Source organism: Aotus nancymaae, unplaced genomic scaffold (assembly GCF_030222135.1).
Source record: "Aotus nancymaae isolate 86718 unplaced genomic scaffold, 86718_ANA_hifiasm-v0.15.2.pri h1tg000108l, whole genome shotgun sequence".
NCBI classification, from domain to species: domain Eukaryota; kingdom Metazoa; phylum Chordata; class Mammalia; order Primates; family Aotidae; genus Aotus; species Aotus nancymaae.
In genome coordinates, this window is record NW_026988523.1 from 6,041,019 (window position 1) to 6,053,950 (window position 12,932).

Here is a 12,932-nt window from a genome sequence, read left to right on the forward strand (position 1 = left end):
AAACTGGGGGTGGGGCTGAGCAGACAGACTGGTCTTAACAAGCCCTGCAGGTGATTCTGATGCCCACTCAGGTTTGGAAACCTTTGGAAAGGAAGGCACAAAGACAGTCCATAGATACTATAAAGCTACCAGGTGCTTAATGTGGCAAAAACTAAGCAGATATGTGCATTTGGTCAAAATACAAACAGCTTTGCTCCCAGAATTCTACATTTGCCTTGCACACTTCACACCATTTAAGTTAACTGAAGGTTCTGTATAGGCATCTAAATTTCCACTTCTTGTTAATTGCCCCACAAAGGTATCTGAAAAGAAATCTTGTTATAGGACAAATTGAAGGGAAATTGAATTAATCTTTGAGGCCCTTGATAACAGAGACTGATCTTGTTCATTATTGAACCCCCATTTTCTATGAGAGTGCCTAGCACATACAAGGTACTCAATACATATTTGGGGAATAAATGAGGCAATCTTGTATGTGGGAAGGGCTGACCAAGGTTGGCCCTCAAGATGTCTGAAAGGGGTGGAGGGAGGGTATTCGATGAAGACCTGGTTTAAGTTCCAGTTCCAGCCCTTGCAGCTGTGTGACCTTGCAGAAGTTATTTAATCTAAGTGTTATTTTTCTTATACTTACAATAGGAATGGTAACAGTTTCTAGCCCATAGAGTTATTCTAAGGATTAAAAGGGAAAATACATATAAAGGACGTAGCAGAGTACCTGGGAAATTGTCAGTGTTAGCTCTTATGGTTATTGTGGTCATTTTTACAATACTACTACTGTGGAAGAGTCAATGGTTAGGACTAAGGCCCTGTATTGTTCAATTGCCATTCTAAGGACTTGTGCCTACCCTATATGGCAATCTATATTCCCTGGGAAAAAAAAAAAAAAACACAGGAACCTGTCCTTTATTGAAGTCCTTTCTAGAAGACAGAGAATTATGATTGGAAAATAAGGTAAGTGTCCTGTTATTGTGTGGCTTGAATTGTAGGCAGGTTTTAGTTGGCTAACTAGATCAAATGTTTTATGTTCGTAGAGATAAGTCTGTCAAAATACAGATTCTTCCACTTTTTATGATAGTTCCAGTCCTCAGCTCTCATGATAGAAAGGAAAATAGGAAAGAAAGGAGGGAAGGAAAAATAATCTTCCAGAAACTCTATTGTAAAAGATAAGTCTGGTTTTTAATAATTATGCTAGAATAATGCTTCACAGCTTACTTTAGATATCTTGATATATCTTCATATAATTTTCATACAAATCTAATCAGAGAGGTGAAGCTGTGATTGTTAAAATTATTAAAATACATAATTATTAGAGGATTCAAGATGGCCCAATAGGAACAGCTCTGGAGTGCAGTTCCCAGCAGGAACAATGCAGAGGGTGAGTGATCACCGCATTTCCAAATAAGTTATTCCTGCCCACAGACCAGAAGATTCCTGGGCTGAAAAGCGCCATGAGTTTCCAGCATGGCTGTTTCAGCCAGCACAGTGGGTTTCCACAGAAAAACTCACACAAATCTGGGTGGCCGTTTCACTTGGCTCCTGGAACACCTGGGAGATGGAGCTGCCCATTCAACTGAAAAAAAAAAATGGGGCTGCAACAGGGCTCCACGTGATCTGGCTTGGCGGGCCCCACCCCCACAAAGACCAGCAATTTGAAACACTCTGGATTGAGAGTTTTGCAGCAAGTTCAGCTGGACCTGGGACAGTCCAACTCTGTGGGGGGAAGGCATCGGCCATTACCAAGGCAGTCCAGCACTACTGAGGCAGACCACCATTACTGAAGCAGACCTCCATTACCAAGGCAGTTCTAACTATACCTCTGTAAACAAAACTGCAAGGAAGTTCACACAGCAGCTGGGCAGTGACCACGGCAGCTCAGCAATGCCTCTGCTGGCAGACTGTGAGTAGGTTACCTCCTTGCTGGGAAGGGCATCTCTGAAAAAAGGCAGCAGCATGTCAGAAACTTATAAATAAAGTCCCACCTTCCCAGAACAGAGCAAGTGGGAAAAAAGGCAGTTATGGGTTCCGCTGCAGCAGACTTAAACATATGTGCCCAGCAGCTATGAATGGAACAACAGAGCTCACAGCTCAGCACTTGAGTTTCTATAAGGGACAGACTGTTGCCTCAAGCAGCTCCCTAACTCCCATATATCCAGAGAAACACCTCATAAAGGAGAACTCAGGCTGACATCTGGCGGGTATCCTTATGGGATGAAGATAACAGAAGAAACTGGCAGCAACCCTTACTGTTCTGCAGCCACTGCAGGTGATCCCCAGGCAAGCAGGGTCTAGAGTAGACCTCCAGCAGTCCTAGAGCAGAGGGGCCTGACTGTTAGAAGGAAAACTAAAATACAGAAAGAAATAACTTCATCATCAACAAAAAGGACATCAACTCAGCGACCCCATCCGAAAGTCACCAACTACAAAGACCACAGGTAGATAAATCCACAAAGATGGGAAGAAACCAGTGCAAAAAAATGAAAACACTAAAATCCAGAATGCCTATCCTCCTCCAAGGGATCACAACTCCTCACTAGCAAGGGGAAAAGCTGGATGAAGAATGAGTCTGATGAATTGACAGAAACAGGCTTCAGAAAGTGGGTAATAACAAACTTCTCTGAGCTAAAAGAACATGCTCTAACTCAATGCAAAGAAACTAAGAACCTTGAAAAAAGGTTTGATAAAATGCTAACAAGAATAAACAGCTTAGAGAAGAGTATAAATGACTTAATAGAGCTGAAAAACACAACATGAGAACTTCATGAAGTATACACAAGTTTCAATAGCTGAATTGACCAAGAAGAAGAAGGATATCACAGATTAAAGATCAACTCAATGAAATAAAATGAGAAGGCAAGAGTAGAGAAAAAAAAGAGTGAAAAGAAATGAACAAAGCTCCAAGAAATATGGGATTATGCAAAAAGACCTAATCTACATTTGATAGCTGTATCCGAATGTGACAGAGAGAATGAATCCAAACTGGAAAATTCTCTTCAGAATATTCCAGCTTGGAAGTTCCAGGAGAACTTCCCTAACCTAGCAAGGCAGGCCAATATTCAAGTCCACGAAATACAGGGAACCCCACAAAGATATTCCTCAAGAAGAGCAACCCCAAGGCACATAATCGTCAGATTCACCAGGGTTGAAATGAAGGAAGAAATGCTAAGGGCAGCCAGAGAGAAAGACTGGTTTACCCACAAAGGGAAGCCCATTGGACTCACAGTGGATCTCTCAGCAGAAACCCTACAGGTCAGAAGAGAGTAGGGGCCAATATTCAACATCCTTAAAGAAAAGAACTTTCAACCCAGAATTTCATATCCAGCCAAACTAAGCTTCATAAGTGAAGGAAAAATAAAATCCTCTGTGAACAAGCAAGTACTCAGAGATTTCATCACCACCAGGCCTACCTTACAAGACTCCTGAAAGAAGCACTAGAAATAGAAAGGAACAACCAGTACCAGCCACTCTAAAAACATACCAAATGGTAAAGAGCATCGACACAATGAAGAAACTACATCAACTAATGGGCAAAACAACCAGCTAGCATCAAAATGATAGGATCAAATTCACACATAACAATATTAACCTTAAATGTAAATGGGCTAAATGCCCCAATCAAAAGACACAGACTGGCAAATTGGATAAAAAGTAAAAACCCATCAGTGTGCTATATCCAGGAAACCAGTATCATGTGCAAGGACACACATAGGCTCAAATAAAGGGACAGAGGAAGATTTGCCAAGCAAATGGAGAGCAAAAAAGAGCAGGAGTTGCAATCCTAGTCTCTGACAAAATAGACTTTAAAGCAACAAAGATCAAAAGAGACAAAGAAGGGCATGACATAATGGTAAAACGATCAATGCAACAAGAAGAGCTAATGATCCTAAATATATACACACACAACACAGGAGCACCCAGATACATAAAGCAAGTTCTTAACAACCTACAAAGAGACTTAGACTCCCACACAGTAATAGTGGGAGACTTTAACACCCTACTGTCAATATTAGACAGATCAATGAGACAGAAAATTAACAAGGATATCCAGGACTTGAACTCAAATCTCAGCCAAGCAAACCTAATAGACATCTACATAACTCTCCACCCCAAATCCATAGAATATACATTTTTCTCAGCACCACATCACACCTACTCTAAAACTGACCACATAATTGGAAGTAAATCACTCCTCAGCAAATGCAAAAGAATGGAAATCATAACAAACAGTCTCTCAGACCACAGTGCAATCAAATTAGAACTAAGGATTAAGAAACTAACTCAGAACCGCACAGCCTCATGGAAACTGAACAATTGGCTCTTGAATGTTGACTGGATAAACAATGAAATGAAGGCAGAAATAAAGATGTTCTTCAAAATCAATGAGAACAAAGACACGACGTACCAGAATCTCTGGGACACATTTAAAGCAGTGTCTAGAGGAAAATTTATAGCAATAAATGCCCATATGAGAAGCAAGGAAAGATGTAAATCAACACCCTATCATCAAAATTGAAAGAGCTAGAGGAGCAAGATTCAAAAAACTCAAGAGCTAGCAGAAGACAAGAAACAACTAAGATCAGAGCAGAACTGAAGGAGATAGAGACACAAAAACCCCTTCAAAAAAATCAATAAATCCAGTAGTTAGTTTTGTGAAAAGATCAACAAAATAGACAGATTGCTAGCCAGATTAATAAAAAAGAAAAGAGAGAAGAATCTAAAGGATGCAATAAAAAACGATAAAGGTTATATCACCACCAATTCCACAGAAATACAAACTACTATCAGAGATTACTACAAACAACTCTATGCACATAAACTAGTAAACTTGGAAGAAATTGATAAATTCCTGGACACTTGCACCATTCCAAGCCTAAACAAGGAAGAAGTTGAAACCCTGAATAGACCAATAACAAGGGCTGAAGTTGAGACAGCAATTAATAGCCTAGCAACCAAAAAAACCCCAGGTCCAGATGGGTTCACAGCTGAATTCCACCAGACATACAAAGAGGATCTGGTACCACTCCTTCTGAAACTATTCTAAACAATCCAAAAAGAGGGAATCCTTCCCAAATCATTTTATGAGATCAACATCATCCTGATACCAAAACCCGGCAGAGACTCAACAAAAAAAGAAAACTTCAGGCCAATGTCCATGATAAACATAGTCGCAAAGAAATAAAATACTTCAATAAAATACTAGCAAACCAATTGCAACAGCACATCAAAAAGCTTATCCATCACGATCAAGTAGGCTTGATTCCAGGGATGCAAGGCTGGTTCAACATATGCAAGTCTATAAATGTAATCCACCACATAAACAGAACCAAAGACAAAAACCACATGATTATCTCAATTGATGCAGAGAAGGCCTTGACAAAATTCAACAGCCCTTTATGCTAATAACTCTCAATAAACTAGGTATCAATGGAACATAACTCAAAATAATAAAAGCTATTTATGAAAAACCCACAGCCAATATCATACTGAATGGGCAAAAACTGAAAGCATTCCCTTTGAAATGTGGCACTAGACAAGGATGCCCTCTCTCACTACTCCTATTCAATATAGTATTGGAAGTTCTAGCCAGAGCAATCAGTCAAGAAAAACAAATAAAGGGTATTCAATTAGGAAAGGAGGAAGTCAAATTGTTTCTATTTGCAGACGACATGACTGTATATCTAGAAGACCCCATCGTCTCGGCCCAAAATCTCCTGAAACTGATAAGCGACTTCAGCAAAGTGTCAGGATATGAAATCAATGTGCAAAAATCACAAGCATTCCTATACACCAGTAACAGACTTAAAGAGAGCCAAATCAAGAATGAGCTGCCATTCACAATTGCCACAAAGAGAATAAAATACCTAGAATACAACTAATAAAGGATGTAAAGGACCTCTTCAAGGAGAACTACACACCACTGCTCAAGGAAATAAAAGAGGATACAAACAGATGGAAAAACATTCCATGCTCATGGTTAGGAAGAATCAATATTGTGAAAATGGCCATACTGCCCAAAGTAATTTATAGATTCAATGCTATCCTCATCAAGTTATCTATGACACTCTTCACAGAACTGAAGAAAATAACCTTAAACTTCTTATGGAACCAAAAGAGAGCCCACATAACCAAGATAATCCTAAGCAAAAAGAACAAAGCTGGAGGCATCATGCTTCCTGACTTTAGGCTATACTACAAGGCTACAGTAATCAAAACAGCATGGTACTGGTACCAAAACAAAGATCTAGACCAACGAAACAGAACAGAGGCCTCGGAAGCAATGCCACAGATCTACAACCATCTGTTCTTTGACAAACCTGACAAAAACAAGCAATGGGGAAAAGATTCCCTGTTTAATAAACGGTATTGGGAAAACTGGCTAGCCATGTGTGGAAAGCAAAAACTGGACCCTTTCCTGGTACCTTACACTAAAACTAACTCCAGATGGATTAAGGACTTAAATATAAGACCTAACACCATAAAAACTCTAGAAGAAAACCTAGGCAAAACCATTCAGGACATAGGCATAGGCAAGGACTTCATGACTAAAACACCAAAAGCATTGGCAAAAAAAGCCAAAATAGACAAATGGGATCTAATTAAACTCCAGAGCCTCTGTACAGCAAAAGAAACAATTATTAGAGTGAACCAGCAACCAACAGAATGGGGAAAACATTTTGCAATCTACCCATCTGACAAAGGGCTAATATCCAGAATCTACAAAGAACTAAAACAGATTTACAAGAAAAAAAAACAAACCCATTCAAAAGTGGGTGAAGGACATGAACAGACACTTTTCAAAAGAAGACATATATGAGGCCAACAAACATATGAAGAAATGCTCATCATCACTGGACATTAGAGAAATGCAAATCAAAACCACATTGAGATACCATCTCATGCCAATTAGAATGGTGATCATTAAAAAAATCTGGAGACAACAGATGCTGGAGAGGATGTGGAGAAATAGGAACACTTTTACACTGTTGGTGGGAGTGTAAATTAGTTCAACCATTGTGGAAGACAGTGTGGCAATTCCTCAAGGACCTAGAAATAGAAATTCCATTTCACCCAGCAATCCCATTACTGGGTATATACATCCAAAGGATTATAAATCTTTCTATTATAAAGACACATGCACATGTATGTTCATTGTGGCACTGTTTACAATAGCAAAGACCTGGAACCAACCCAAATGCTCATCGATGATAGACTGGACAAGGAAAATGTGGCACATATACACCATGGAATACTACGTAGCCATAAAAAATGATGAGTTCGTGTCCTTTGTAGGACATGGATGAATCTGGAAACCTTCATTCTCAGCAAACTGACACAAGAAAAGAAAATCAAACACTGCATTTTCTCACTCATGGGTGGGTGTTGAACAATGAGAACACATGGACACAGGGAGGGGAGCATCACACATTGGGGTCTGTTGGGGGGAACAGGGGAGGGATATCAGGGAGTAGGGAGGTTGGGGAGGGATATCATGGGGAGAAGTGCCAGATATAGGTGATGGGGAGATGGAGGCAGCAAACCACATTGCCATGTATGTATCTATGCAACATTCCTGCATGTTCTGCACATGTACCCCAGAACCTAAATTGCAATAAAACATACATAACATAATTATTTGCTGAAATTAAATATAGGGAATTTTGGAGCCATTCCACCATTTTTTCTCTTCCTTTGAGATAATTATCTATGCAATACTAGGTATTAAATGGTTACATACTCACTGCACTTCTGCCCTGAGTCTAGGTTGGAAGAATGATTACTTGCCTTGCATAGGAAGTGTCTCAATGTCTGTATTTACTGCAGGTTGGCTTGGACTACAATTCGGGAGCAACTGTTCCCACCAGAGTAGGAGGCATGCATGGTTCATAACTGTGAACAGCCCATGCTGAGCGCTGGTAGAAAACAGCAACTCAGACATCAGGGGGAGCACTGATCAGGAGCGAGAGCAAGAGAAATTTCCCCAGGTTAACAAGGAACTACAGCAAGCTTTTCACAGAACACATTGGTAATAGAAAACTTCCATAGAAATTTCTGATGAAAATTATATTTACAATGTATTTAAGAGGTTGCAAATGAAACAATGGCAAGCTTCCTTCCAGCAGGATAAGTTTCAGAACCTTCTTGAAATCTTTCATGCCTCCCTTCCACGGGCTCAGCCATGGGCAAACTATAAAAGACTCCCGTCCCCTATACTTCCTTGCATTTAGGAATAATTTCATGTTTCTTCTCTTAAATCCATTCACTCTGTCTTACCAGATCATTTTGGCTGATCCTTCAATTTTGGTCAATGTCTTGCTCTTCCCTTGTTTATCTGGACTTGATATTTTAAACCTTCTCTCATAGTCAACTCTTCTGCAGTATTCAGCTATCAGGCTTTTTTTTTCCGTCAAGCCTTATACTTGTACATTAGTCATATCCATTCCAACCACAAGAGCTGAGCTCTGGTATCCCCATTTATCTGGAAGGGAGGTCAAAGGCAAGAATCCTCAAACATAAGCAAATGAACTCACTTAGAATAGAATACAAAAGGCATATGGCAAAGAAAAGAGCCATCAGCAGCTAGAAGAACAGGATCCACAGTAGATTAGTGACTCTGCCCCTTGCTGTGCTGGCAGAGGATGCTCCAGATTCTTGGTAAGAGTGTGAGTATTCAAAAAAGTGAAGTCGGGAGTTGGAGAAGGGGAGTAATGAGGAAGACATAGGCCTTGCAATTCAACCTTAATAACACAGACAAATTGAGGCAAAACATCAGGACCTGGCAATTGTTTTCTCATTTGATTCTTGCCTGGTAACAAGAGAGAACTGAACTATGGGTTAGAAGGATAAAGCCAAGACATATGGACATCTAGTTTCTGCTCTACTCTAGTGTAGGGATTGTGGTCAGAAAATACTACATAATGCTGCAAAGACAGCTGGACAAGCTTCTCTGGCATTGTGGAGTTTTCCTGCTAAAATTGAACCAAGCATATAAATTAAAGTGAGATGAGTTTTTTTCTGTCAGAAACTTCAAAGTTACTCTTTCTTTAGTCATGGCTAGATATCAGATACAGGAGGTGTATGCAGCAGATAAGAAGTCAGTATGGAACCAGCAGTCCATCTTCTCAGCTTTTCTGAAAGGCATTCCAGAAGGACAGTTACAGAAGTGGGGAGATGGCGGCATTAGGTCTAGTATTGAATTTAGGGTTATGATTAGATGACTTTCCATATAAGATCTTAAACTCTCAGATGTTCTATTTGAAAATCGAGTTCTAAAGGGAGCAATTTGAACCAATTAATGCAGTGCAAAGGTAGCCATCAGACGAAGTGTGGTGAATGCAGGAAAAGTCTTAAGACTCCAAATTCTTTAGCTGAGTCCTTTGTGCCTGATGGAGATCTTTATCTTTGTCAGATACTAAGTTACAACAAATTTAGTTACAAATCTAATTGGTATTTATTCACAATTCATTAATCAGGTCAGCCTCCATTCTATAAAACAGGATAGGAGTTCCCACTGGGCAATGGCATACAGTGGGTTTTGTAATGGAAAGAGGAAACAAAATAGTAGTGAATAAAAAGGCTAATTATCAATATCAGGCTACTTCAGTTTACTTCTTTTTTCTTAGGGTTAAAACAGAAGGGCTTCCTTATTCCACTGACTTTGGTAAACTGAATTTTCAGGAAAGGTTGGTCTGTTTTGGGTTCTGTCTGCTTCCTTAAAGTTTCAGTTTCACTATGTGGCATTTAGCATAAGGGACTCCCTTTTGGTTTGTCACCTGGTGGGGCTTAGTGTAAAAGTTCAGTCTAGAAAATGACCTCCTCTAATTTTTTAAAATACCTATTTCTCATAAACAAGGTCCAGGCTCCTGGGAGAGTAGGAATCACCAGATCAAGGGTGATGGGATAAGCTTAGAATATCTTAGGCTTATTATTAATTGCAATTTAGAAGCATCTTTTGAACAGAGGCTGAAAGAAAGTGGTGAAGAAAATAAGACTGACAAAATTAAAATATAAAAGAGATGAAAGAGGAATTGCCTGCAACAAAATGGAATCATAAAAAATAAAATCATATTCAAAGAGAAAAAAATGGGGCTCAGAAGGAAGAAGCTAGGTTTGAAGAACACCGCTTTGCCCGTAGTGCACTGGTTCTCAAACGGCTGCACATTAAAGACACCTGAGAAGTTTTTTTTAAAAAACGTTGATGCCTGAGTCCTACCCCCAGAGATTCTGAATTAAGTGGTCTGAGAAGTGGTTGGGGAAAGGGGGTAAAATTAGTCTTTCTCTTTTTCAATTAACGTGTGTGGTCATGTCTAACTGAAGTGGCTAAATGAGATAGGCAAAAACCTCAATGCTCATGCCTCTACCAGGATGCTTGTAACAAGGGTCAAAAAGAATGTGTGTGTTCAATCACAGTGTGTGTCTTTGTGCCTTTTTTCAGGCTGTGTGCTTTATTTATGCTTTCTTCTTATTTAATTACTTTAGTGCTCCCCAAAGTTCTAAACAGACTTTGGCAGGATGATTGGTGAAGGAAAGTTTAATTATATTAGAAAGCAAAAGTCAGTTTATAATATAAAACCTAATTTATGGGACCGTAATTGCTGACCTCTAGGGGGAGCTCAAGGCTCCTTTTCCCCATCTCCTTTCTTTCCAAACCCATGGAGTATTGTTTAGATTTAAGTTTAGGATTTTATGGGCTATTTGGTATTAAATGTTACCACATTGCCAAGTTAACAACTGGTATAATGTGGGTGGCTTCCCTTCTTCTTAGCAAACAGAGCGGAAAAGAGGATACGATCTGCATGTGAGTTTTTGTCTGTGAAACAAAAATAGTTGATACTGTGGACTAGTGAGGCACATATTAGCACAGCAAAAGGGAGTTCTTCACAAGATCCACTGAAACTTTAATTTAGAGTTCTGCATTAGGCTTAGGAGCGAACCTTCTAACTAAGGAATAACCATTTCTTTGCTTCGCATTGTCTTACTTCATCTTCACCATCTGTCAGTTTTCATCTGTGCCCCCACCTCCAAGACTTCAGAGAATCGCTAAAGGAGACGAGGGTTGGTTTAGACCAGGATTCAGGTAGTGTCCTAACAAGATATCATTGTAATAACATCATCATTCTTACTTGAGTGTTACGCAAAGAAAGACAGAAAGGTGAAAGTGGAAAAGAGAGGGTAGTTCTTGCAGTTCCTTGAAAAAGTCTTAAAAAGATAAAGGAAGTTAAGTCAAAAGCACCAAGGCTGAACTTCTTGGTTTAAACAGTAGGAAGATAGCAATGCCTGATTTTGCCCCAATTGTCTGTCAACATATCAGTGTAGACTGGAAGGAGTTTGCAAACAGACAAATGGTAAAGGATATTAATAACATAGTCACCAGATTCTGAGCAAAATTAACATTAACTATTATTTCAGTCTGCCTGGGCTGCTATAGCAAAATACCACGGCCTATGTGATTTGAACAATAGAAATGTATGCTCACAGTTCTGGAGCTATGAAGTTTAAGATCAAGTATCAGCTGATTTGGATCCAGGACACTCTCCCTGGCCTGCAGATGACTATCTTCTCGCTGTGACCTCACATGGCAGACAGAGTTCTTGTGTCTCTTATAAAAGCACTAATCCCTCATGAAGGCCTCACCCTCATGACATCATCTAAGCCTAATCACTCCAAAAAGTCCCATATCAAAATACCCAAAGAGCCGTCACACTGGGGGCTCGGGTTTTAACACATGAATTTGGGGGAAGGGGACACAATTCAGTCCATACCAACTGGAAAAGACAGAGTCAAATTGAGAAACTTTCATAGCCTGATCTAGATTCTGGCCTTGGGGGCAAGAGTAAACTTGGATATAATAAAGATAGGATGAGGCTTCCACCCAACTCTTATTTCATTATCCTATTACTTTATCTTGGAAACATGACTTGCAACAACCAAAAACCAGAAACCTCCCCTATCTATTGGGGAACACCCTTTGAAGTGGCCAGGCCAGGCCTCCTGCTCTGTCTTTAACCTCTTACTTATCCTCTAAAGGGCACTGAAATGTTTGAACATATTCCTTACTCTTGAGTTCATAGCTCTTCAAACACAAGTCCCAATATGGTTTAAATATAAATGGATTCCAAAGTTGAAACTGGGTCAAACTGAAGCTTTGGGTGAATGGGCAAAGGGATTAAAATCATCTTCTTGGATGCCTATTTCTTCTTCATCACTTCTCTACTGTTGAACTCATTGCCCATGTGGCTGATGAGATTAGATGAGCCCAGATCTCCGTCTCACCTGGGAGAAGGCACTATTCAATGCTTCTACTTCAGAAATCCAAGACAGAAGCTTTTTTGTATCTCCAACGGTTAATGCAGTCTAACTGCCTTAAACAACACCTAGGCACTGATGACTCCCTGTTGGATGATGGGGATTCTGATGTTAATCTAGTCCCTCTTCATTAGCTCCCATTCCCAGCATCACTGTAGCTTTAACCATTTAGTGTCTACACTGAGAGGGATATATTCAGATACCACTTTAAAAATAGGCTTAGGCAGAATTAGGAGTGGGCATTTCAATGACTTATGACACTAACAACCCAGAGTTGGACCAAACTTCACAGTTAAGGGTGCAGTCCTTCACAAGACTGCCCTCACTTCAGGCACCAGCTGCAAGTACAGGGTTCCCCAGGCCACCCTCACTTGTGACCAACTGGCTACAGATTTTAGGGTTTCCACTACCCTCTCAGGTTAGATAACTTATTAGAACAATTTGCAGAACTCAGAAAAGCACTTTATCTATTTTTACCATTTTATTAAAGCAAAAAGGTACAAATTAGAACTGGCCAAAGGGAGACATGCAGAGGGCAAGATCTGGGAGGGTTCCAAACATGAGGCTTCTGTTATCCTTTCCCAGTGGAGTTAGGGTAGATTATCCTCCTGACACACAAGGTAGGACAGTAC

At 39.9% G+C, this 12,932-nt stretch overlaps 1 protein-coding gene across 1 annotated transcript in view; it reads right to left on the bottom strand.

Moving 5' to 3' along the window:
- TNFSF4 (TNF superfamily member 4) overlaps positions 1–12,932 on the bottom strand; it is a 233,432-nt gene that overhangs the window by 58,970 nt on the left and 161,530 nt on the right. The gene's annotated exons all lie outside the window — the stretch shown is intronic.